Below are 25,715 nucleotides of genomic sequence, written 5' to 3' on the forward strand. Positions count from 1 at the left end.
TGTCTGGGCCTATATAAGGCTTACCAATATACACGTGTCATGGTATTAAGACCTTTAGTTTTCCCTTGTCCTGTCTGCCTGTGGCCTCCAGTTCTCCTGCCTCTTGGACTCTTGTCTGCCTGCAGCCTCCAGTGAACAAGATTATTAAAACTGCTACACACCTGTCCCGGATCTGCGCTTTGCTCCCTTCACCCCAGTCTACTGAACTCTGTTGTGCTCTATGATGGGTTTTGCAGGAGGTCCAGTGTGCTCCCATGCAATCATCTGCTAGGCCTACCAAGTTAAACTCCTATGTCATCATGTTAAGACCTTTAGCTTTTGTGTGACCTGTCTGCCTGTGGCCTCCAGTGCTTCTGCTACACACTTCCTTGTCTCCTGTCTGCCCGTGGCCTCCAGTGCTTCTGCTACATGCTTCTCAGGCTCCTGTCTGCCTGCAGCCTCCAGTGCTTTTACTATCTGCTTCTCGGGCTCCTGTCTGCCTGCAGCCTCCAGTGCTTCTGTTACCTGCTTCTCAGGCTCCTGTCTGCCTGATGCCTCTAATGCTTTTGCTACCCACTTCCTGGTCTTCTGTCTGCCTGAGGGAAGCACCTCACTTCCTGGTCTCCTGTCTGCCTGCATCCTCCAGTGCTTCTGCTACTTGCTTCCTGATCTCATGTCCAGATGTAGCTGTCGCGGGCGGGGAGGAGGGTGTCAGCACACCGCGCTCACCCCTTCTGCTCGGGTCCGGCAGCTGCTCAGTGGTGGCTCGAGCTGTGGGCCGGATCCCGGGGTTTCTCGAGCGACACTCCTCGCCCGTGAGTGAAAAGGGGGTTTTGTGCTTGGGTGTGGGGATTGTTATAGTTCGTGACGCCACCCACGATTGTGGTGATTTCACCACCGCTGCTCAATATGGGGATCCCAGGGATGGTGATGCGGAGCAGCCAGTTGTTGTGTTGCCCCTCCGTGGGTAGGGGTTGGTGATCCCGGGGCCCGGTGATGGGGAAGTAGGTGCGGGGCCTGATGGGCGCAGGGACGCGGGGGCAGCGCTGTGCCTTGCGGCACTGTGGTACTCACTCAGCCTGAGACACGGACACAGTTTGTACAGTAAACCAAACGGCTGGTAGGACGGTCCCACAGACGGCTGCACCTGCACTCCCGGTAGGTGACGGTGATGTCCCTCTTCCTTGCACCTATGTTTGACTTGTGGTAGCGGTGGATTCCCTCCGGTTACCCGCTCCCCGACTGCAATCTGGGCCGGAGGAGCTCTACACTTTGCCCGCAGGCGCTGGCCCTGAGAAACTGGTGCCGTGGCGGTGGCGGTGTCTCTCCAATAGGGGTTGGGCTGTTGCCTTCAATCGGGACTTGGTTGTTGGGGGATCTGCGTCCCCGTCACTGACGGATTCGGCAAATTTGGCGACTCCTAGCCTTGCCGGGGTCCGAGAGGCCCCTGCCCTGGTGCTGACTGTCCTTCGGAACACTGCTCCAGACCACCGGGCACACAGCCAACGGGGTCCTTCCAGGAACTTCCAAACGGTCCCCCTCCAGACAGTCACTGCCGTCGCTGACCTTGTTGATCTGGCCCTACACAAAGCTGGACCCTTCAGGCTTTCTTTCTTTGCTGTCACTTTACTTGCTTTCCTCCTTTACCACTTTCACTACTTTCACTTTCTTAACTCCTCTTCTTAGTTCCTCACACTTGCCCTGCCTGGGCTAATCTCTGCTGTTTACTCCTTCATGTCCCTCACTGGACTGCCTGGTTTTCCCGCCTCCAGAGTTGTGAGCTCCTCGGTGGGTGGAGCCAACCGCCTGGCCCACCCCCTGGTGTGCATCATCAAACTCCTGGAGGAAGGCAACAAGGATTTGTGGTTAGCATTGATGTGCCTACCTGGAGTGTGGGGTGTGGTGGTGTTGTGACCCGTGTCCCCTGGCTTGCCCAGGGCGACACATTCCCCCTTAGCAAAATGCAGACCGTCCGCGGGCTGCCGTCCTACACCGGTTTTATTTTTCTGTAAAAAGGGGTAACAAGGTTAAACAAACATGAATGACATTTTTAATCAAAACTCTTCTCAAGACGGGAGGCACATTTACTTAAACGTTGCAACGGTTTACGGTTACGGTTTCCGCTCTCTCCCACCCAAGCAACCTGGCCCTGATGCTGCCCCTAAAACCCAGGCAGCACCCCTTGACCCACAGTCCAGCACAAGTCACCCGAGCGGGATCTGTCCTTCCCCTCCAGAGGGTGGCCACCGGTTCCTTTGGTGGCTGGGCCCTAGCCTGCTCCGCTCAGGGCCCTCCCTCCAACCTGCCTCTCCGGAGACGGTACTGCGGAAACGGTAACGGTAACCAACATATTTACAAGCCACTTAACGTTTGTGGTGCCCTGCAAGTTCACGGGCTTGTCCATGGATAGTTCCCATGCATTTTAAACGGTCCCCACGGGGACAACGGTGCCGGCTCCGGCCAGTTGCAATCACAAAGCAAATCAGGTGAAACTTCGGTAATCATTTGTTTCTTATCATTCTTTCAACTTTTAAACAACACACTGACTTCTGGTCTCAACGGGGACAACTTTCAGGCGGAGGACCGCCGGCTTAGCAGTCCATCCTCAATCGCGGGGCTCTAGTGCCACCTTCACATGGTGCACCGCCGTGGACCCCGATGGTAGCTAGCTGCGGGTCATCTTCCTCCATATTCATGCGGGCATGCACATCCGCTCTACACCCCTCTCGGGCATCGATCTCCCTGCGCAGCTGCTGTTGCCGTCGCTCCCAGCCGGGAGCACTTTCTGTTTGCTCCGGTTCAGCGTGTGCGGGGGACGGGCCCAGCCAGAGTCCCTCCGTGTCGGCTACGACCGGCACCTTCAGTAATGAGGGACCCCGCTGTGACATGGCCTGCTCTGCCTCCTGGCAGCTGCATCCCCGCCGTGCCTCCAGTGCATCTTTGCTGACGGCTTCAGCCTTCGGCTTCTTCCATAGAAGCAGTTCAGGGTGGTCATGAGCTTCTGCTGCAGGTCGGTCCGCCGGGGCGGATTGGCAGGGTACCGCTACCGGTGGTGGTGGTAGCGGGCCTAGTGGCGGGGCAGCAGCAGCTAACGCGGGTAGCGGGAGAGGCAGCAGGGTGAACGGGTGTAGGCCGGGCCCCTCAGCCGCAGCGGCCGATCCCTCGGGAATACAGGGACGTGGGTCTCTTACCCGTTCCTCCAAATCTTCCTCCACCTCGCATCTCCGCATAGCAGCCACCGCTTCCACCATGTCGGCCTCCCACTCCTCCAGGAGGAGCTGCATGCGGACCTGCAGACGGCTGCTTAGCTGGGCGGTCCGGACTTCCACCCACGCCGCCATGCCGGGCGCGGGGACCACGGTGTTGTTGGTCGGACTCAGCATCTTTAGCAGCGGCCTCTTCCAGGAACCAATAAATGGCCGCAGGGTCCTGGCGTCCCTGCTTACATAGCCGCGCTCACATGCGGCCAGCCGCCATTTCGTCCCCCTTAGCTCTTTCCGGCCCCTCCTCTCTCGGGGCTGAGTTTTGGCCTTCGCGCCTCTACTGCTCGAGAAGACGCTCGAGCGGGAACTTTTCGCGCCAAAGATGGCGGCTTCTGAAATTTTCCTGCCGGATGCCTACGGCGGTAACAAGGCGCACCTCTACCTGACGGCAGAGCGGTAAGATCCTGTTCGTGACGCCAAGTTGTCGCGGGCGGGGAGGAGGGTGTCAGCACACCGCGCTCACCCCTTCTGCTCGGGTCCGGCAGCTGCTCAGTGGTGGCTCGAGCTGTGGGCCGGATCCCGGGGTTTCTCGAGCGACACTCCTCGCCCGTGAGTGAAAAGGGGGTTTTGTGCTTGGGTGTGGGGATTGTTATAGTTCGTGACGCCACCCACGGTTGTGGTGATTTCACCACCGCTGCTCAATATGGGGATCCCAGGGATGGTGATGCGGAGCAGCCAGTTGTTGTGTTGCCCCTCCGTGGGTAGGGGTTGGTGATCCCGGGGCCCGGTGATGGGGAAGTAGGTGCGAGGCCTGATGGGCGCAGGGACGCAGGGGCAGCGCTGTGCCTTGCGGCACTGTGGTACTCACTCAGCCTGAGACACGGACACAGTTTGTACGGTAAACCAAACGGCTGGTAGGACGGTCCCACAGACGGCTGCACCTGCACTCCCGGTAGGTGACGGTGATGTCCCTCTTCCTTGCACCTATGTTTGACTTGTGGTAGCGGTGGATTCCCTCCGGTTACCCGCTCCCCGACTGCAATCTGGGCCGGAGGAGCTCTACACTTTGCCCGCAGGCGCTGGCCCTGAGAAACTGGTGCCGTGGCGGTGGCGGTGTCTCTCCAATACGGGTTGGGCTGTTGCCTTCAATCGGGACTTGGTTGTTGGGGGATCTGCGTCCCCGTCACTGACGGATTCGGCAAATTTGGCAACTCCTAGCCTTGCCGGGGTCCGAGAGGCCCCTGCCCTGGTGCTGACTGTCCTTCGGAACACTGCTCCAGACCACCGGGCACACAGCCAACGGGGTCCTTCCAGGAACTTCCAAACGGTCCCCCTCCAGACAGTCACCGCCGTCGCTGACCTTGTTGATCTGGCCCTACACAAAGCTGGACCCTTCAGGCTTTCTTTCTTTGCTGTCACTTTACTTGCTTTCCTCCTTTACCACTTTCACTACTTTCACTTTCTTAACTCCTCTTCTTAGTTCCTCACACTTGCCCTGCCTGGGCTAATCTTTGCTGTTTACTCCTTCATGTCCCTCACTGGACTGCCTGGTTTTCCCGCCTCCAGAGTTGTGAGCTCCTCGGTGGGCGGAGCCAACCGCCTGGCCCACCCCCTGGTGTGCATCATCAAACTCCTGGAGGAAGGCAACAAGGATTTGTGGTTAGCATTGATGTGCCTACCTGGAGTGTGGGGTGTGGTGGTGTTGTGACCCGTGTCCCCTGGCTTGCCCAGGGCGACACATAGCCTCTAGTGCTTCTGCTACCCACTTCTCGGTCTCCTGTCTGCCTGCTGCTTCCAGTGCCTCTGCTACCTGCTTCCCAATCTCCTGTCCAGCTGCGGCCTGTAGTGCTTCTGCAACCTGGTTCCCGGTCTCCTACCTGCCTGTGGTCTCCAGTGCTTCTACTAAAGGTGCCTCACATGCAGGGCCGGCGTCAGCACCCGGCAAACCCGGGCAAATGCCGGGGCCCTGGAGAGCCGGGGGGGCCCACTCGGCCTCGTCAGTTCTCCTGTCCCTTGGCCGGGGCCCACTCACCTTTACAGTTCTGCTGCCCCCGGCCGAGTTCCGGGGACCGCAGTCCTCGGCAGCAATCTGCAGCGCCGTCACTTTAAGGCGCGCACACATCCTGGTTTGAACTTCATCTGTGGGTGGAGCTACCGCCTTCTCAGTCCCACAGATGAAGGAGGCGAGTTTCTTTCCGGCGCTGTGTGGGCCCCCTCTCCACCGTGATTTAATCGGGTAAGTGCCCTCCCCGCCTCCCCATTATGGGCCCCCGTGAGCTGCTTCTACCCCCCCAGATGTATGCCCTTCCAATCCCCCCCCGCCGATGCCGCGGGTGCTGTCCCCGCCGATGCCGTGGGTGCGGGCCCCGCAGAGCTGCGGGTGCGGGCCCCACAGAGCCGCGGGTGCGGGCCCCACAGAGCCGCGGGTGCGGGCCCCACAGAGCAGCAGACTTGTGTGTGTTTGTCTGTATGTAGCAGAGTTGTGTGTGTTTGTCTGTATGTAGCAGAGTTGTGTGTGTTTGTCTGTATGTAGCAGAGTTGTGTGTGTTTGTCTGTATGTAGCAGAGTTGTGTGTGTGTGTCTGTCTGTATGCAGCAGACTTGTGTGTGTGTGTGTTTGTATGTAGCAGAGTTGTGTGTGTGTCTGTATGCAGCAGACTTGTGTGTGTGTGTGTGTGCTTGTCTGTATGTAGCAGAGTTGTGTGTGTTTGTCTGTATGTAGCAGAGTTGTGTGTGTTTGTCTGTATGTAGCAGAGTTGTGTGTGTTTGTATGTAGCAGAGTTGTGTGTGTGTGTCTGTCTGTATGCAGCAGACTTGTGTGTGTGTGCTTGTCTGTATGTAGCAGAGTTGTGTGTGTTTGTCTGTCTCTATGTAGCAGAGTTGTGTGTGTTTGTCTGCCTGTATGTAGCAGAGTTGTGTGTGTTTGTCTGCCTGTATGTAGCAGAGTTGTGTGTGTTTGTCTGCCTGTATGTAGCAGAGTTGTGTGTGTTTGTCTGCCTGTAGCAGAGTTGTGTGTTTGTCTGCCTGTATGTAGCAGAGTTGTGTGTGTTTGTCTGCCTGTATGTAGCAGAGTTGTCTGTGTTTGTCTGCCTGTATGTAGCAGAGTTGTGTGTGTTTGTCTGCCTGTAGCAGAGTTGTGTGTGTTTGTCTGCCTGTATGTAGCAGAGTTGTGTGTGTTTGTCTGCCTGTATGTAGCAGAGTTGTGTGTGTTTGTCTGTCTGTATGTAGCAGAGTTGTGTGTGTTTGTCTGTCTGTATGTAGCAGAGTTGTGTGTGTTTGTCTGTCTGTATGTAGCAGAGTTGTGTGTGTTTGTCTGTCTGTATGTAGCAGAGTTGTGTGTGTGTGTGTGTGTGTGTCTGTAAGTGTATATGACTGTATAGATTTGTCTGTTTATATGTATTTTTGTGAGTTTGTCTTTAAATATGTATATGTACGTGTTCGTATCGGTGTCTGTGTGTGGATGGGGCCCACTGGGACTCTTCCGCCCGGGGCCCACAAAAACCTGGAGCCGGCCCTGCTCACATGCCTGCTGCATTGTCGCCCGTAGCCCATGTGCTCACACGGACTTGATCTTGGAAAATCCACCTCACCAGGTATGCGGAAACATAATCAAGTATACATTACTAATTGATTAAAACATGACATGAAATATTGACCATAACATTAATAAAAAGGCTCTTGAGCGATGGCCCAGTTTGCCATCTTCTAAAACCTGTCCTGCAGTTTTCACAAAGATTAACTTGCTACAAAACTTTCTGAACATGTTTCCTGGAAAAGCTCCGTAACCAAACATTTTATTTTATATGTCTTTATAATATGGAAATTTGCTTCCCAGTATTTAATTTATATGAATAGATTGAGATGAAATCTTCAGGACACGCACAGATATTCAAGAAGAGGTCAGCTTGGTTAGAAGATGCGGGCTCCTTTCAGTACGCAGGGCATCGCATTATTGCAGACAGTCTCGGATTCCTTACAGATGAATCAGTCCAGTTAAAAGGAATTGAAAACACTTGACATATTAACATTTAGATCACTTTAACAAGACCAGAAATCGTTCCTGGTAAATTGCACAAGTTAAGAAATTCCTTGTAATCGAAAACAATCCTGTTACTTCTTAATGTTTCCCAGGTATTTGCAATTTAAAGAGGTTCTCCAATCAAAGGAACAAAACGAGCAGTATATAAGATGCTAGTTATAGAGTCTTGCAGTCCTGCTTCCGGCAGCTTCCATCCTCATAGCCCAAATACATTATCTAGCCACGCTGAACTTCATCCATCACGGTACATGTTTGTGCCGCCCCCGTGTCAGCAGCTGGGCTGCTCGGATCCGGATCCACGGTGGATCGAGGGGTGTCCGGACCCAGGGGTCGTGCAGCCACTCAAATGAAGGGGGTATTTACAGGGGATGAAATTAGAGTTCGTGACGCCACCCATGGTATGTGCTAATGTGGAGTACCACCACTGCAGTTGGGAGTACCCGGGGGTGATGGAGTGGGACAGCCAGGTGTTAGAACCCTACACGGGTAGGGGGAATGCCCCAGGACTTGGTGATGGTGAGGGAGAAGTGCCGTTGGGTGCGAAGGGGTCACTTGCATACTCACTCAGTCCATAAAGCTAACACCGACAACTGGATAAACCAAAGTTCTGGATACTACTGCCACTGAGGGGAGCTAGGTCGGGTCACATCCCCAATGGTGCTGCCTGGTTATCTGTGACCTTCCTCCTGGCACTAAGTTTACTTCTTTGTTCGTCCCAGTAGTATTGAACTAGTCGGGTCCCGCTCCCCAGTATGGCTAACTTTGGGAGCTTGCTCTCAGGGTTGATGCTTGGGATTTTCTGGACCATTTTAGTGGAAAGTCCTATCCCCCTCATTGCACTAGTACCCCGATTTTGGAGCGGGTGGAGAGCGGATCTTGAAGGCTCCATTCTCGTCGGGTAAATTGTCAGGTTGCCTGAAGCTACTCCCTGACCTAGGGTCCACGTACCCCGTCGTGCCCTGGTCCCAGCCCGGTGATGGTACAAGGCCGCCGGCTGTCCTCCTCAACAATACCGTGCCCCTTGTCACAATCCCCTGCGACCAGGGGTCCAGCTCCTTTAGGCCCAGACCACCGTCTGCTACCTAGACAGTTCCTGGGAGCCCTGCTCATAACCTCCTCTCTCCTTCACTTCCAACACTTCACTGACTTGCTCCTGACACTACTGACCTCCCCTTACCAGTCCCCCAAGTGGGCGACCCTATTCCTCTCAGGTCAGCCACTGGTGTGTCTGGTGGGTGTGGTGCAGAGTGTACCTAGGATCTTATTAGCTGTTGTAGGCAACACCATGTAGTTGGAGACCCATAACCAAGAAGGAGGTGGATATTGCATGGGAGAGCAGATTGTACAATACCCTGTGATGACCTAATAGTCCAGGGGCGTCACATGTCCATATCTTCATAGAAAATATATCAGAGCAACTTTGCGTAAAAGGGTTATCCCCTACGTTACAACTTATACTTACTGGCCACAGAGTGGGTGAAGAAAAAAAAATCTATACTTACCTCCCGGGGAGCTACGATTCCTCTGCACCTGCTACCCCTCTATCATGATTCTGCTCAATGGTGCTCTACTCTCCTGCAGAGCCTATGCCGGGCCTCATATTTTTCCCCGGTTCCCAGTCGAGTCCTGTGTAGTGAGGGAGGGGTCTGTTCTTTAGAGCCTCATTCCAGGTGATTACTACGCTTTATCTGCAAGCTGTTTCACCCAGAACACCGTCAGTGATAGTTCCTGTTTTGTAGTGTACGTCTCTGGTTCCCATAAGTGTCAGACCTGATCTTGTCCTGCTACCTAGTTCCCCTCCTGTCTCCTTATCTACTGGCTTTATTTCCTGACTCCCTGACCTCGGCTCATCTCCTGACTCCAGCTCTGCTCGCTTCCTTGTACTTAAGTGACCTCTTTGTTTACTGACCCAAGCTCATACCCTGACTCTGGCTCTGCTCGCTCCTTTTCTTATTTATGTTATCTCCTGGCTTTTGACCCCTGGCTTGTTTGACTGCCCCTCACTAGGTGTGTCTTGCGACACCTAGTGTACAAACTCGGCAGATCCACTCCACTAGTGTGCCTGGCGACACCTAGTGGTTTGGTGTCTTATTTCACCCAGGTTCTTGTCATCGCACCCTACTTGGCCTGCTCCACTTTGCATTCCATCCAAATGGAAGAAGCAAACTTGGACAGCCATTTCGAGACTTCTGATTGGTTGCTGCAGTCATATGATGCTCCTCGTGGAATTTTGATGTCAGTAGACCAGTAGGGGACACAGTAGTAAGTATAGCGCATAAATGTCAACAGAGGCCCGAGGGCCAAATCTGGCCCACAAATTCATAATATATGACCTGCAAGAAAATACCAAATATCAACTTCAGCTGGGCCACCGAAAGACAGTGCGTGCTAGTATTACAAGTCCGGTTCGACATGCTCCTTTGTCACTACAAATCTGTTTACAATATGCCCCATAGTAATGTGCTCCCCAGCTATGACATACGTCCTCACCGGCATTCACTGGAGCCTCTTCTTCCTACATTAGCACACACTTCCCTTGTGGTCTTCCATACATTGCAGCTTGCATAGTGCCTACTACCAGAGTCTATCTGCTCCACAGGCTGGGCCCTGGTATGCTATGGAACTAGTGCACTTCTGCCATGATTTAATACTGTTTTAAATAACCACCAATGGAGATGAATGACCTGGAAAGGGTATGTTGTCTTATTCAAAAAGACCTAAAGGAGCAAAGCCCCACTAGAGAGGACCCTTTTCTAGCAGGTCAATAAAATTTAGCTATTAATGAACTACATTAAAATAGATATTTTATGGGGTAATGATAATGAATTAAAATGACAATCTAATTTGACATAAATAGAGTTCTTTAAGCCTAGCAAAAAGAAGGATTTTGGTTGTGCCTCAAACCAGGCATCCATAGCAGCCATGGCATCAGAAATGGGGTGAAATTTGGTACCCTTGAGGGGTTTCTTTAGATTTGTAAACAGATGATAGTGGGAGGGAGCTAGATCTGGTGAATAAGGTGTATGGTCAACCAGCTGGAAGCCCAGCTCTGCCAGTTTTGCCGTGGTCGCTTATGCAGAGTGAATGGAGGCGTTGTCTTGCAGGAAAAAGATTGCTTTGGACAGCTTGCCATGCCTTTTGGCCTTCAATTGGTCTAAAAGTTCAATGTAATAACTTGCATTGATGGTGGAACCCTTTTGAAGGTAGTCCACTAGCAGCACGCTCTCCTTACTCCCAGAACACAGACGCTATCAACTTAGTGGCTGGTTTTTGCACCCTGAACTTCTTTGGACAAGGAAAACCACTGTGCCTCCACTCTTTTGACTGCTCCTTGTTTTCAGGGTCATACAAATAAATCCATGTCTCATCCATAGTGACCAGTCAATCCAGGAAGTTATCAGTCCGGAAACGCTGACAAATGCAGCGGGAAGTTGTCACTTGCTGCTTCTCTGATCTGTTGTCAGACATTTTGCGGACCCACTTTGCAGATGGCTTCCTCATGTCCAAATGTTCATGGATAATGACACAAACACATTCATGGGAAATGCCCATGATGTCTGCTATTGCTTTAGCTGAAATCCACTCTCGGTCGTCCAGGACGTTCCTCATCGTTGGTGCTGAAGTAGCCCGTTTTAAATTTGGCAACTGAACTGTGGAATATGAAGGGCTTTAATTCCCCAATGTCTGCGACATATCACCATGAATATCCTTTGCGGACTTTCCTTGCAGAAACAAGAATTTTATCACTCCTCTGCTCTCAGTTGCTGTGAATATCACATTAGACTCCGCCATTTAGTTTTCCCGCGTGCGTAGAACACTGTTGCCATAAGCAACAAACGCAACATTTTGAAAACATATGTTAGATACATAAGGCTTTCATGTGATGTAACATTCATTACCATAGAAACAAAAAAAAATCACAAAGCCAAAGACTTATCAGCAGCCCCTCATATAATATAATCTATTAATGGCAAATTAAGATTGTCATTCTAATTAATTACTCCATAAAAGATCTATTATAATGTGCCTTGTGAAAATATTCACTCCCTTGGCATTTTTCATGTTTTGCTACCTTACAACCTAGGTTTCCATCAGTTCATGTGAATGCCATGTCTACAACTGTGAACATTTGGTTTTATTTTAATTGTGAAGCAAACAACAAATAGGACAAAATAACTGAAAACTTCAGTGTGCATAACTATGAACCCCTCTAAAGTCAGTACTTTGTAGAGCCTTTTGTAACAATTACAGCTGGAAGTCACTTTGGATAAGTCTCTATGAGTTTTCCCACATCTTACCACTGGGATTTTTGCCCATTCCTCAACGCAAACTGCTCCAGCTCCTTCAAGTAAGATGGTTTCCTCTGGTGAGCAGCAATCTTCAAGGATGACCAAAGATTTTCATTTGGATTAAGCTTTGGGCTTTGATTTGGCCACTCCCCTTAAACCACTCGAGTGTTGCTTAAGCAATAGCTTTGGGTCATTGTCCTGTTGGAAGCTGAACCTTTGTCTCAGTCTCAAATCACTGACAGACTGAAACAGGTTTTGTTCAAGAATATCCTTGTATTTCCCTCCATCCATCTTCCTACAACTCCGACCATTTTACCTGTCCCAGCTATCAAAAAACATCCCTCAGCTTGATGCTGCCACCACCATGTTTCACAGTGGGGATGGTGTTCTTCGGGTGATGAGCTATGTAGGTTTGGCACCAGACATATCGTTTATTTTGGTGGTCAAAGAGTTGAATTTTGGTCTCATCTGACCAGAGCACCTTCCTCCATAAATTTGGGAAGTCTCCCACATGTCTTTTGACAAAATCAAAATGAGCTTTCCAAATTTTGGCTGTAATTTAAGTTTTTTTTTCTAGCACTGTTCCATAAAGACCAACTCTGTGGAGTGTGCGGCTTATTATGGAAAGATACTCCAGTCTCTGTTTGGGAACTCTGCAGCTCCTTGAGTCTTACCTTTAGGCGGGCTTTGCACACTACGACATCGCAGCTGCGATGTCGGTGGGGTCAAATCGAAAGTGAAGCACATCCGGCATTGCTCTCGACATCGTAGTGTGTAAATCCTTTATGATACGATTAACGAGCGCAAAAACGTCCAAATCGTATCATTGGTGTAACGTCGGTCATTTCCACAATTTCGGAAGAACCGATGTTACGATGTTGTTCCTCGTTCTTGCGGCAGCACACATCGCTGTGTGTGAAGCCGCAGGAGCGAGGAACATCACCTTACCTGCGTCCTGCGGCTCACGCTGGCTATGCGGAATGACGGAGGTGGGCGGGATGTTTACGTCACGCTCATCTCCGCCCCTCCGCTTCTATTGGCCGCCTGCCGTGTGACGTCGCTATGACGCCGCACGACCCGCCCCCTTAATAAGGAGGCGGTTCGCCGGCCAGAGCGACGTCGCAGGGCAGGTGAGTGCATGTGAAGCTTCCGTAGTGATAATGTTCGCTACGGCAGCTATCACCATGATATCGCAGCTGCGACGGGGGCGGGGACTATCGCGCAAGGCATCGCAGCATCGTCTTGCGATGTCGTAGTGTGCAAAGTGCCCCTTAGTCTCTGTGCCTCTCTGATTAATGTTCTCCTTGCCCGAACTGAGCATTTTGGTGGCCGGCCTTCTCTTGGCAGGTTTGCTGTTGGTACCATGTTCTCTCCATTTGATGATAATGGTTTGATGGTGTTTCCGAGGGATCATCGGAGATTGAATATTCTTTTAGAACCCAACCTTGACTTGTACTTTGTACATTGTTGTCCTCTCCCTATGTATTGAGATCTTACCCTCTTTGTCTACTCTCTACCATTTTGACTCTGCAATATTTACTGAATACTTCAAATCCCAGAATGCTCTGCTACTAATCAGTGGTGTGGATTTAGGTATTTAGAGCTCATTATTCAGATATTTGTCACAGCTAGGTTTGAAGATTCGATCCAGTGACCTGTTTCGTGGTTGGTTCCTCTGTCTGCTGGGCTATTGCCTTTTTCTTCCCTGTCCAAATACTGATGGTTCCTATTATCCTTGTTCTCCCTTCCAGGTGTGTCTTATTTCCCCATTGAGCGATGCTCCTCTGATCAGCAGAAATGCACAGGCGATTGGACTGTGCAGTGATAAGGCTATGTGCGCACGTGTGCGCTCTGCACCGCACCGAAAATGTGCGCTTCAGAGCGCAGCTGAAAAGCTCCGTTCTGAAGCGCATGGTGCCGGCAGATTCGTGCGCTCTGCATGCTGCCTCTCCCTATAGACAGCATGCAGAACGCACGAAAGAAGTGACATGTCACTTCTTAGAACGCAGCGATTCGGCAAGCAGCCGAATCGCTGCGTTCTAACATGCCACGTGCGCACGGCTCCTGCACAATCTCCATAGACTGTGCAGGGGACGCAGGACGCATGGAGTTACGCTGCCGTGCAGAACACAGCGTAACTGCATGTAATACGCACACGTGCGCACAAAGCATAAAGTGACCTAGGGGGACAAGTAAAATAAATAAAAAATGGTAAAAAAAAAAGTTTTTAAAATATGAAAAAATAAAAAAACCCTAAAAGTTCAAATCACCCTGCTTTTCACCCTATTGAAAATAAAAGTTAAAAAATAAAATATACACATATTTGATATGTTCAGAATTGCCCGATCTTTTAAAACATAAAATCAGTTAATTTGATCAGTACACGGTGTGGTGAGAAAAAAAAATTCCAAATGCCAAAATTACATTTTTTTTGGTCACTGCAACATTTTGATTTAAAATTGCAATAACTGTTGATCAAAACTTTGCATCTGCACAAAAATAGTATAATTAAAAATACCAGCTCAAGATGCAAAAAATAGGCTGTCACTGAGCCCCAGAAATAGAAAAATGAGAACGCTACGGGTCTCAGAAAATGACGACAAAAGCGCTACTATTTTCTTGGACAAACTTCTGAATTTTTTTTCACCCTTTAGATAAAAGTAAAAGTATACATGTTTGGTGTGTACGAATGTGTACCAATTGAGACATCATATGGATGTGTACCGCCCTGAGAGAGGCCCGGCCGCTTCTCCGCTTGCTCTGGCCGAGCCGCTCGAGCTCCGGGCTCGGGTTGTCGGTGGCACGAGCGCCTCCGGACCGGGGGCCACGTCGCTCTGTTAAGGGGAGGCAGTGGGGTGGTGGTGGTGTGGGACAAGGTCCGCAGCCGGGGGCCGCGTTGTCGTCGGACGGGTCGTGACGCCACCCACGGGTCGTGGGGACAGGATGCACCACCGCTGCGGCTGGAGTGGAGGGTCTTCCCGGGATCGGTGTTGTGGCCGCAGCCTAGATGTTAGCCCCTCCGTGGGTAGGGGCGGTGTGTCCCGGGGCCCGGTTGGGAGGGACTGGCAATGGTGTTGTTGTCGGGGTGCAGGGTGCCGTGCTGCGGTGCAGTGTTGTGCCCGGATTGCACTGGTGTACTCACGATTAATTCACACTCAGAGTCACTGGTAAACCAAAGTTCGGGTCTGGTCAGGTCCCGCAGCCAGCTGCTTGTGTTCCTTGTGAGGCTGATGGTGACCCCTTTCCCTTGCACCTCTTGTGTGACTGTTGGCTCCCCTGCCTGGGCAGTGGTAGCCCGCTCCCCGGCGTTGAGCTGCCGGAGGAGCCCTCGGTTGCCCGCAGGCGCTGGCCCGTCGGATGTCTGGCCCTTGGCGGTGGCTCTCATCCGGTATCGGTGGGCTTTTGCCTTCTTTTGGGACTTTGGGTGAGGATGAACCCGTGAGGTCCAGACTGCAATCAGTTAATTTGCCTATACTCAGTGGCTTCTAAGCTAGGACGGGGTCTGAGTACCCAGTTTCTGGTGCTCCGGTAAGCGGTTGACTCTCCGGTTCAGGGCCGGGTGGCCCCAACCCTGGCCCAGTCCCTACGGTTCCGCCGGTTGCTGTACCGGTACTCCTGCAGGCGGTCACCACCGTCTGCCTGCCTGACGTTACGGGGATCCCAGGCTCCAACCCGGGTCCCTGACAGCTCTGCTCCTCCACACCTCCTGTCACAGTCCAAATTCCTGACTAGACTGTTTGTATTTCCTGCCTCAGGACAGTAGTCTCTTCGGTGGGCGTGCCCTTCCGCCTGACTCCGCCCACCTGGTGTGCCCTACTGGCCCTGAGGAAGGCATCAGGTCTCCCCTTCGGGTGACTGATGTGTCCTCACAAGGGATGGGGGTGTGTGTGTAATGTGGTAGGTGTTGTTACCTGTGACCCCTGGGGTCCAGGGTGTCACAGACACATCAGTTTTATCATATAGTGAATGTGGTAAATAAAAAAATCCCCAAAACATTGTTCAATTGCACTTTTTTCACTATTTCTCCACATATGAATTTTTTCCCCATTTTCTAGAACAATATATGGTAAAACTAATGATTTCATTCAAAGGTACAACTCGTCCCGCAAAAAATAAGTCCGCATATAGCAATGTTTACGGAAAAATAAAAAAAAAGGTAATGGCTATCGGAAGAAGGGGAGAAAAAAACGAAAATGAAAACTGGAAGGGGAGAAGAATTTTTTTTCTTCTAGGCGGATATTATAATTAGAAATATCTAGGTATTGCCCTGCCATGACCTTCTTTCCATAAAAATGTATACATATATGCCTATTGATATAGAGCTGGGGCTAGTTCTGCACAGTTAGTTCTGGTGATGAAAAAATCCATATAAGTATAGTGCATTTTTTTTTAAATGCAAAATCAAAAGCAGTGATGTCAGTGACATGGTCTGCCTATATGGTATGCACACCCTGCTGTATTTCTGTATGCCCCAAATTAAAAAGGCACCAAATAGCAGCAAATACATAGCGCCTATAGCTCTAGTACTGAGCGGTAGGAATTTAGTGGCCTATGCACATGGCTCAGCTGTGTTGTTCATGCCTCAGGCTCAATTTACATTTGTCACATTGGAGATTATTTTTTCAGATTAAAATTTTGGGAAAATAATATTTCTTCGGAGATCTGTTCCTATCAGTAATAATATATAATATAATAATAATAATAATAATAATAATAATATAATATAATAATATAATAATATATATAATATAATAATAATATATAATAATATAATAATAAATAATAATAATCAGTAGCTACTTACAATGCAATCCGAGTAATTAAAAAGTGTAATTTTAGACTCAAAAAGTCAAGAGTTTGGTTTCACAAAATCACCATTGGTGATGGTGAAATTGTCATTTTTCATGTCATTATGTCGCCGGGAACACTACTAGATTATGTTTTATACATCCAGTCAACGAAAAATTTGCATTGGCAATTTCCAAAATATCCACATCATTCAAAGTCTTTCCCATTGTTTACTGTATCAGTAAACTATTTTGCTTTTATTGAACTGATCTAACTCATGAGCTACCTAGGAAAAGAACCAAGCCAACCATAACACATAGGGACAAGCAATAGACATCTTGCTAAATGGTTACTGTTTATGTTATCATGGAGCAAACAAAAGAGTAACCAGGCAAGGCAGGGTTAACAAAATATTCCGATCAATACTAGTATTATGCAAAAGAACCAAAAATAGACAAAAAATTTGAAGGTCCTGCACCTAAAGCATCATAGGCTCTACTTTAGGCCTCTTTCACACGTCCGTGAAAAACCACGCACGTTTTTAACGGACGTGTCAAAGGTGCGTTTTGCCCTCCGTCAGCCATGTTTATGGCTCACGTGTGTTCTCCGTGTGTTATCCGTGATAAGACATGGAGAACGGGAACTTTCTACTCACCTGTCCCTGGCTTCGCTGTCCGTGGTGCTGATCTTCGGTCTCCGGTCCTGTCGACTCCCTGCTGCTTCCGGCCGCAGAGAAGTGAATATTAAATGAGCATAACGAGCGGGGGTCGGAAGCAAGTGACAGCAGCAGCAGAGACTGCAGGGCTGGAGAAGGTGAGTAAAGTTTTGGGCTTTTTTTCTCGCAGACACATTTCTCCGATGCGTGTCACACGGAACACTTCCGTGTGGTCAGTTTGTGTTACGTGTGACCCGTTTGCGCTCCATGTGACACCCGTGATGCTAGAGAAAACAGGGACATGTCTACGTGTGGAGCACACGGGCACACGTATGCTCCACACGTACACACGGTCCATGGCAGAATACGCACTTGAACGCAGACCCATTGACTTTTTTTTTAACCAATCAGTTTTTATTGAAATTTGTCAAAAGAAGAATATATAACATACATACAGAAAAGAGAAGAGAGGATTTGCCACTACAGTTTCCCTAGGTGGGCCACTGCCCTTGGTACATATATAACCCTCATAATACACTTACAGACCAATATATACTTTTATTTAGGGTTTGCTAGTTTATTTGCTTTATCTCTTGGTCTCCCAGACCCTTGTGACAGTTTCGTATTTACATGTTGCAGTAGTGTTTTATTTCTGCATTTGCATAGCTAAGCCCACCGATCTATATGTTATACCATACTAGAAAGCGGCTATGTTAGGCCGAAAACACACTTCCGCATAAAAAACGTACGTGTGACACGGTCCGTTTTTCGGGTCCGTGTTCCGATTTTTATGGGTGTTTCTCCGGTACATTTGTTATCCGTGTGATGGCGTATGCTATCTGTGTGTGCGTGTAAAATGTACGTGTATGTGTACGTGGAATGTCCGTGTGTGTGATGTAAAATGTCGTTTGATACATACCCGCTGACAGCAGACAGAGTTGCGCAACTTCACCCGACTTCATTGTCATATCGCGGCTCTGTCTGTGTCGCGTACTGATTAGCGGTCACCCGTGAAGGACTCACCGGTGACCGCTAATCCCCTGAGTGACTGAATTGAGCAGCCTGATTAGTGCTGCAGTCACTCAGGTTACCCACGGCTAGCTGGATCCTCCCCCCGAGACCGCAACTCACCTGTGACTTCATCGCTGTCACTCGGGCGACTTGCTGTCACTCGGGCGACTTGCTACTCAGTGACAGCTCAGCTGATCGCACTACTCACCTCAGTTGCTGCGTGGAGGTGACAGGAGCGGCGGTGTTCTTCTGCAGCTCCTGTTACCTTCATGTAGCTGAGCTGGAAGCGACACGGGACCTCCGTGGATTACTCTGGACATGGATGGGTATTTGGGGCATAATAAATTGGTGAACGAGGATATTTGTTATTGTTTATTATTTCAAATAAAGGATTTTTTCACTGTGTGTGTTTATTAACTTTAACTTGCCGGTTAATCATTGGGGGTGTCTCATAGACGCCTGCAATGATTAATCTTGGATTTATTGGCAGCTATGGGCTGCTGCCATTAACTCCTTATTAACCCGATTGCCAACGCACCAGGGCAAATCGGGAAGAGCCGGGTAGAGTCCCAGAACTGTCGCATCTATTGTATGCGGCAATTCTGGGAGGCTGCTGGCTGATAGTGTTAGGCTGGGGGGCTCCCCATAACGTGGGGCTCCCCATCCTGAGAATACCAGCCTTCAGCCGTATGGCTTTATCTTGGCTGGAATCAAAATTGGGGGGACCGCACGCCGTTTTTTTAAATTAATTATTTATTTATTTCACTGCACAGTATAGACCCGCCCACCGGCTGCTGTGATTGGGTGCAGTGAGACAGCTGTCACTCAGCGTGTGGGGGAGTGTCTCACTGCAACCAATCATAGGCGCCGGTGGGCGGGGGAAGCAGGGAATAGTAGATTGATTGATGAGCGGCCGGCATTTTCAAATGAATTGAAGCCGCGTATGTTCGGCACAGCTGTTCCTCGCCGCGCTGGTGATCGGGGATTGGTAAGTATGAGCCGGGGAAAGAAAAAGACCGAGCGCCAATGTAAGTATGACTGAGAACAGCAGAAAAAAAGGTAAGTAGACTGACTTTAATAAAAAAGAAAAAAAAAATAGATCGCTCGTTTAAAAACGCACACGGACGAAACGCGCTGAACACGGACATACTCTGTGTGAGGTCCGTGCAGGCACGGACCCATAGACTATAGCGGGTCCGTGCCTGCATCTTGCCGGCCAAAAACGGACATGTTGTCCGTGTAGAAAACCGCACACACGTACTTACAACACGGACACATGTTCCGTGTGATTTTACGTGTGTGTGCCATCTACCATAGAGTAACATTCGTCTCCGTGTCTCTGGTACGTGCTGTGAGGTAGCGTGGTCGGCTGCGCGGCAGAAGACACGGGATCCAGGCACCAATGGTCACAGCACACGGTTTATTGCACAAACCAAAAGTCCAAAACAGCACACATGTCTTTCTCTAGCAGAAACTCAGGGAGTTGTGTTCACTCCCTCACACTAGGGACCCACGCCCATGTTCCTGTTTCCTTTTAACCCTCCTTTCAGCCTGTAGGGAAACAGCATTAACCCTGGAGTGGAGTTGCTTTCTATACATGGAGGGAGCACAACCGGGGCGAGACGTACCGACCGTCATAGACAACCCCGGTCACAGTCTCACATACCCCCCCCTCAGTTCAAGCGTGCGGGGTTGAACTCCCGCCATCAAACACGGGCCGCGGGACAAGGCATCGGCGTTTCCCTGCAACCTACCGGCCCGGTGTTCAACCGTAAACCAGAAGTTCTGCAGAGAAAGGAACCACCGGGTAACCCGGGCATTCCGTTCCTTGGCGGACCTCATCCAGACCAGCGGAGAGTGATCAGTCACCAAGCGAAACTGTCGTCCCAGCAGGTAATAGCGTAGGGACTCCAAGGCCCACTTGATCGCCAGGCACTCCTTCTCCACTACGCTATAATTCCGCTCGGGAGGGGTGAGCTTCCTACTTAAGAAGGTGACGGGGTGTTCCTCCCCCTGAACCACCTGAGACAGCACTGCCCCCAGGCCGACCTCAGAGGCGTCAGTCTGTACTATGAACTCCTTCCGGAAATCAGGGATGACAAGAACGGGCTGTCCGCACAGGACCCCCTTCAGGGCCCGGAAGGAGTCCTCGGCCTGCGGAGTCCAGTGCACCATGACGGACTTCTTGCCTTTGAGAAGGTCCGTCAAGGGGGCTGATAGTCCCGCAAAATTTTTTACAAACCTCCTGTAGTACCCCACGATACCCAGGAAGGCCCTAACCTGCTTCGTGGTCAGGGTTCTAGGCCACTTCTGGATCGCCTCAACTTTGTTAATTTGGGGCTTAATCACTCCTTGGCCTATTACGTAGCCCAAGTAGCGGGCTTCCGTGAGCCCCAACGCACATTTTTTGGGATTGGCTGTCAATCCGGCTGTTCGGAGCGCGTTCACCACCGCTTGTACCTGTTCCAAGTGGGTCTGCCACTCAGAGCTGTAAATAATGATGTCATCAAGGTACGCTGATGCATACGCCTGGTGGGGTTCCAGCACCAAGTCCATCAACCTCTGGAACGTGGCCGGAGCGCCATGTAACCCAAAAGGCAAGACAACATAGTGGAAGAGACCCTCCGGCGTAACAAAAGCGGTTTTCTCCTTGGCGGACTCCGTCAGTGGCACCTGCCAGTAACCCTTGGTCAGGTCGAGCGTGGTGAAATATCGCGCCTGTCCCATCCTATCAATCAGCTCATCCACCCGGGGCATGGGGTAGAGATCGAACTTGGATATTTCGTTCAATCTCCTAAAGTCATTGCAGAACCTTAAGGAGCCATCGGGTTTTGGTATTAGGACAATGGGACTAGCCCATTCACTCCGGGATTTTTCGATGACCCCCAGGCGTAGCATTGTCTTCACTTCCTCTGATATGGCTTGTCTTCGAGCCTCCGGCACCCGGTATGGCTTCAGGCGTACCTTCAGGTGAGGCTCGGTGACAATGTCATGTTGTATCAGACTGGTCCTACCAGGCAGCTCGGAGAAGACATCGGGGTTCTGCTGAACCAGCCATCTGGCCTCTCGCCTCTGTTGCTTGGTGAGGGCTTCTCCAATCCTTACTTCCGGTTCGTCCTCTCCGGAGGTCGCTGGAGCCGGGTTTGAACGACCCGAAGAGGAGAGAGATGGGGAAAAATCAACCATCAGGCTTTCCTGTTCCTGCAAAAGGTTTTAACAGGTTGACATGGTATATTTGTTCAGGTTTCCGCCTACCGGGCTGCAATACCTTATAGTTTACCACCCCGATTCTTTCCTTTATCTCGTAGGGGCCTTGCCACTGAGCCAGGAATTTACTCTCCGCCGTGGGGATCAATACCAACACCCGATCCCCGGGTTTAAAGGTCCGCACGGTGGCTTGTCTATTGTAGCGGCCGCTTTGCGCGGCCTGAGCCTCCTGTAAGTGCTCCTTCACAATTGGCATGACCGCGCTTATGCGGTTCTGCATTCCTAAAATGTGTTCAATCACACTTTTATGGGGGGTGGGCTCCTGCTCCCATGTTTCCTTTGCCAGGTCCAACAATTCCTGGGGATGTCGCCCGTATAACAACTCAAAAGGCGAAAACCCCGTGGATGCCTGTGGCACCTCTCGGATGGCAAACATCAAATAGGGAAGCATCATATCCCAGTCTTTCCCGTCTTTGGAAATCACCCTTTTGAGCATGGTTTTCAGGGTTTTATTGAATCGCTCCACTAAACCGTCCGTCTGAGGATGATACACAGACGTACGCAACTGCTTGATCTGGAGTAGCCGGCATAGCTCTTTGGTCACTTTAGACATGAATGGGGTCCCCTGATCCGTAAGGATCTCCTTGGGCAACCCCACCCGGCAGAACACAGCAAACAACTCCCGAGCTATAAGCTTCGCCGCAGTATGTCTGAGAGGTATCGCCTCTGGATACCGGGTGGCATAGTCAACGATCACTAGGATGTGTTGGTGCCCTCGAGCGGACTTTACGAGGGGCCCCACCAGATCCATCCCTATCCGTTCAAAAGGGACTTCTATAATGGGTAACGGTACCAACGGACTGCGAAAGTGGGCCAGGGGTGCGGTAAGCTGACACTCCGGGCAGGTTTCGCAGAACCGTTTTACCTCCCCAAAGACCCCGGGCCAATAGAACCTTTGCAATATTCGCTCCTGCGTTTTCTTGACCCCTAGGTGGCCACTCATCAGGTGTTTATGAGCCAAGTCGAGGACCCGCCGGCGATATGGCTGGGGCACCACCAACTGCTCTACCCCCACACCCCGTATTTCATCTACCCGGTAGAGTAAATCCTGTTTAAGAGCGAAATGGGGGTACCTTACCTGGGCACCGGGCAGCTGTGCCACCCCGTCAACCACTGTCACCCGACTCCGGGCATGTATTAATGTAGGGTCCTGGAGTTGGGCTGTCCCAAACGTATCCGGGGACGCCTCCAACTCCGGGATGGGCTCGACCATCTCAGCCTCTCCTGCCAATACCTCTAGGGGCGACCTATCGGGTTCACATTCTGTCCCTATCATGGGGACCCCTACGGCAGGCGTCCCGGATGCGGGATTGTCGGGCTCAGGTCCCGGACTGTCCAATATCTGAGGGGACTTAGGAGGCCCCTTCCATAGAGTCCAAAAATACAGCAGATCCCTTCCTAGGATCACGTCATAGGGAAGAGTGTTAATAAGTCCCACCTCATGTTGCACCTGACTGCAGGGTGCTGTGATGGTGACAATCCCCGTGGGATAGTCTTGGCGGTCCCCATGTATGCAAACCACCCCCACGGTACGTCCTGTGGCCTTTACTTCAGCCCTTAGGGTTGATCGCACAAGGGTCACTAAGCTTCCGGAATCCAACAAGCCTGTAACCGGACATCCATTCACCTGTATTTGGCACAAGTGGGGCTCAGTCTCCGGGGAGACAAAGTCCGCGGTACACACCACCTGAGCATACATTGAACTCCGCCGGGTAACCCCACAATCCATGGGCTCCGTGGTGAGTGGACACTGGGCTTCCATATGTCCCACCCGCTGGCACCGCCAACATCTAATAGGGAAGGAAACCCCCTTGCCGAGTTGTCGTTTAGGGTACATAGCCTTCCGGACCTCAGGGACCGCGGGCGCGGCCTCAGACGGGACGGTAGCGGACTCCCGCACTGGTGTCCGTGGTGGGTCCTTGGCCCGAGGCTTGGAGGGGCCGGACCGACGGGCGGCACGCAAAGTCTCAGTGTCCCGTATCAAGTCCTGCGTAGCCACATGCCGCTCCACCAGGCACACTAATTGGTCCAGGGTACTTGGGTCGCCCTGTCCTACCCACCGTTGAATGGTGACGGGTAAAGTGCGCACAAAGCGATCAACCACTACCCTTTCCACCATTTGCGCCGGGCTCAGAGTGTCAGGCTGCAACCACTTCTTTACCAGATGCAACAAGTCATAAGCCTGGGAGCGTACGGGTTTGACTTCCTCATAGAACCACTGATTTACCCGCTGAGCCCGTACATAGGTATTCACCCCCAACCGAGCAAGTATTTCGGCTTTCAGGGTCTCATATTCTATGGCGTCCTCGGTACAGAGGTCCAGGTACGCTTTTTGGGGCTCCCCCGTCAGATAGGGCGACAATACCTCAGCCCACTGGGGGGTCGGCAGCTTTTCCCGCTCGGCCACCCGCTCAAACACCGCCAGGAACGCTTCCACATCATCCCCCGGGGTCATCTTTTGCAATGCTTGTCTCACCGTTTTCCGGATGCTGCCGTCGTCACCCGGTCTCGGGGTTGTTGCTGCCGGTCCGGCACGGATCGACTTGGCCAGGAGAACCATCTGTTCTTGGTGCCTTTGTTCCTGCAATTGCAAGAATTGCTGCTGACGATCCAACGACCGGAGCAGGTGTGCATTGGTCTGTTGTTGCTGTGCATTAGCCTGTTGTTGCTGTGCATTAGCCTGAGCCAGCTGCTTTAGAATGTCCTCCATGGCGTCGCTGGGTTTGGGCTGTAGTATAGCCGCTCGAATCCAGGACATGCGCTGCTGGGTCACCAGGGATGGATGCTACACCTCACCGGGCTGGCATGCCCGCATTCTCCACCATCTGTGAGGTAGCGTGGTCGGCTGCGTGGCAGAAGACACGGGATCCAGGCACCAATGGTCACAGCACACGGTTTATTGCACAAACCAAAAGTCCAAAACAGCACACATGTCTTTCTCTGGCAGAAACTCAGGGAGTTGTGTTCACTCCCTCACACTAGGGACCCACGCCCATGTTCCTGTTTCCTTTTAACCCTCCTTTCAGCCTGTAGGGAAACAGCATTAACCCTGGAGTGGAGTTGCTTTCTATACATGGAGGGAGCACAACCAGGGCGAGACGTGCCGACCGTCATAGACAACCCCGGTCACAGTCTCACAGTGCAAAAACGTACCAAACACGTACCGGAGGCACGGATGTGTGTTGCAGGCCTTAGAGAGTGTGTCAATAGCAGAATCAGACCCATTGATTTTAATGGGTCTACGTGTGTCGATGTCTCCGGTACGTGAGAAAACTGACCATATACGTACCGGAGGCACGCACGTGTGAAAGAGGCCTTATGGACAGTCCCTTCTTGTGAAAGGGAATGTGTTTAAACTGAGAGCAGCATATTGTAGGCGCAGAGAGCCTAATTCTAGGGATATTTCACTTGCTCAACAGATTGCTGTAGTTTTAATACAATCAATGTTTTAACAGCAAGAAATTATCATTGCAGTACAAGGTGTTGTGTGTCAGGTAGTCAGGGTAATCTAAAAAAAACAAAAAAGTGAGCCGGAGTATGAGATGGTATACATGGTACTTGTGAGACCATGTTCACACTGGCCATGAGATAAAGAGAAACCAAGGAAAAAATTGTGAAAAAATACCCCGCTGTAACTAAATAAAAGCATAGTGCATATAAACATAGGGTACTTAGTAAACACTGTTTTTGATCAAAAAAAGCATAAAGCTATCCCACCAACGCCAAGGTGTACCCAGTTGGGATAGTACCTACACTCTCTAATATTAAAACCTTACCATGGGTCTAAAATAGGCCTCAATGTGGCTAAGGGCTGAGAGCGACCGGGTCCCAACAGGACACACACAGTCAGGGGGATTCACAGAATGAAATGTCCAGCTCGCTGAAAAGGGGGCCACTCCCTGTTTGTACTGAATACAAAAAAACTACATAAAAACAAAAAAGTGAGCCGGAGTATGAGATGGTATACATGGTACTTGTGAGACCATGTTCACACTGGCCATGAGATAAAGAGAAACCAAGGAAAAAATTGTGAAAAAATACCCCGCTGTAACTAAATAAAAGCATAGTGCATATAAACATAGGGTACTTAGTAAACACTGTTTTTGATCAAAAAAAGCATAAATCTATCCCACCAACGCCAAGGTGTACCCAGTTGGGATAGTACCTACACTCTCTAATATTAAAACCTTACCATGGGTCTAAAATAGGCCTCAATGTGGCTAAGGGCTGAGAGCGACCGGGTCCCAACAGGACACACACAGTCAGGGGGATTCACAGAATGAAATGTCCAGCTCGCTGAAAAGGGGGCCACTCCCTGTTTGTACTGAATACAAAAAAACTACATAAAAACAAAAAAGTGAGCCGGAGTATGAGATGGTATACATGGTACTTGTGAGACCATGTTCACACTGGCCATGAGATAAAGAGAAACCAAGGAAAAAATTGTGAAAAAATACCCCGCTGTAACTAAATAAAAGCATAGTG

This window comes from Anomaloglossus baeobatrachus, chromosome 1 (genome assembly GCF_048569485.1).
Source record: "Anomaloglossus baeobatrachus isolate aAnoBae1 chromosome 1, aAnoBae1.hap1, whole genome shotgun sequence".
Classification (NCBI taxonomy): domain Eukaryota; kingdom Metazoa; phylum Chordata; class Amphibia; order Anura; family Aromobatidae; genus Anomaloglossus; species Anomaloglossus baeobatrachus.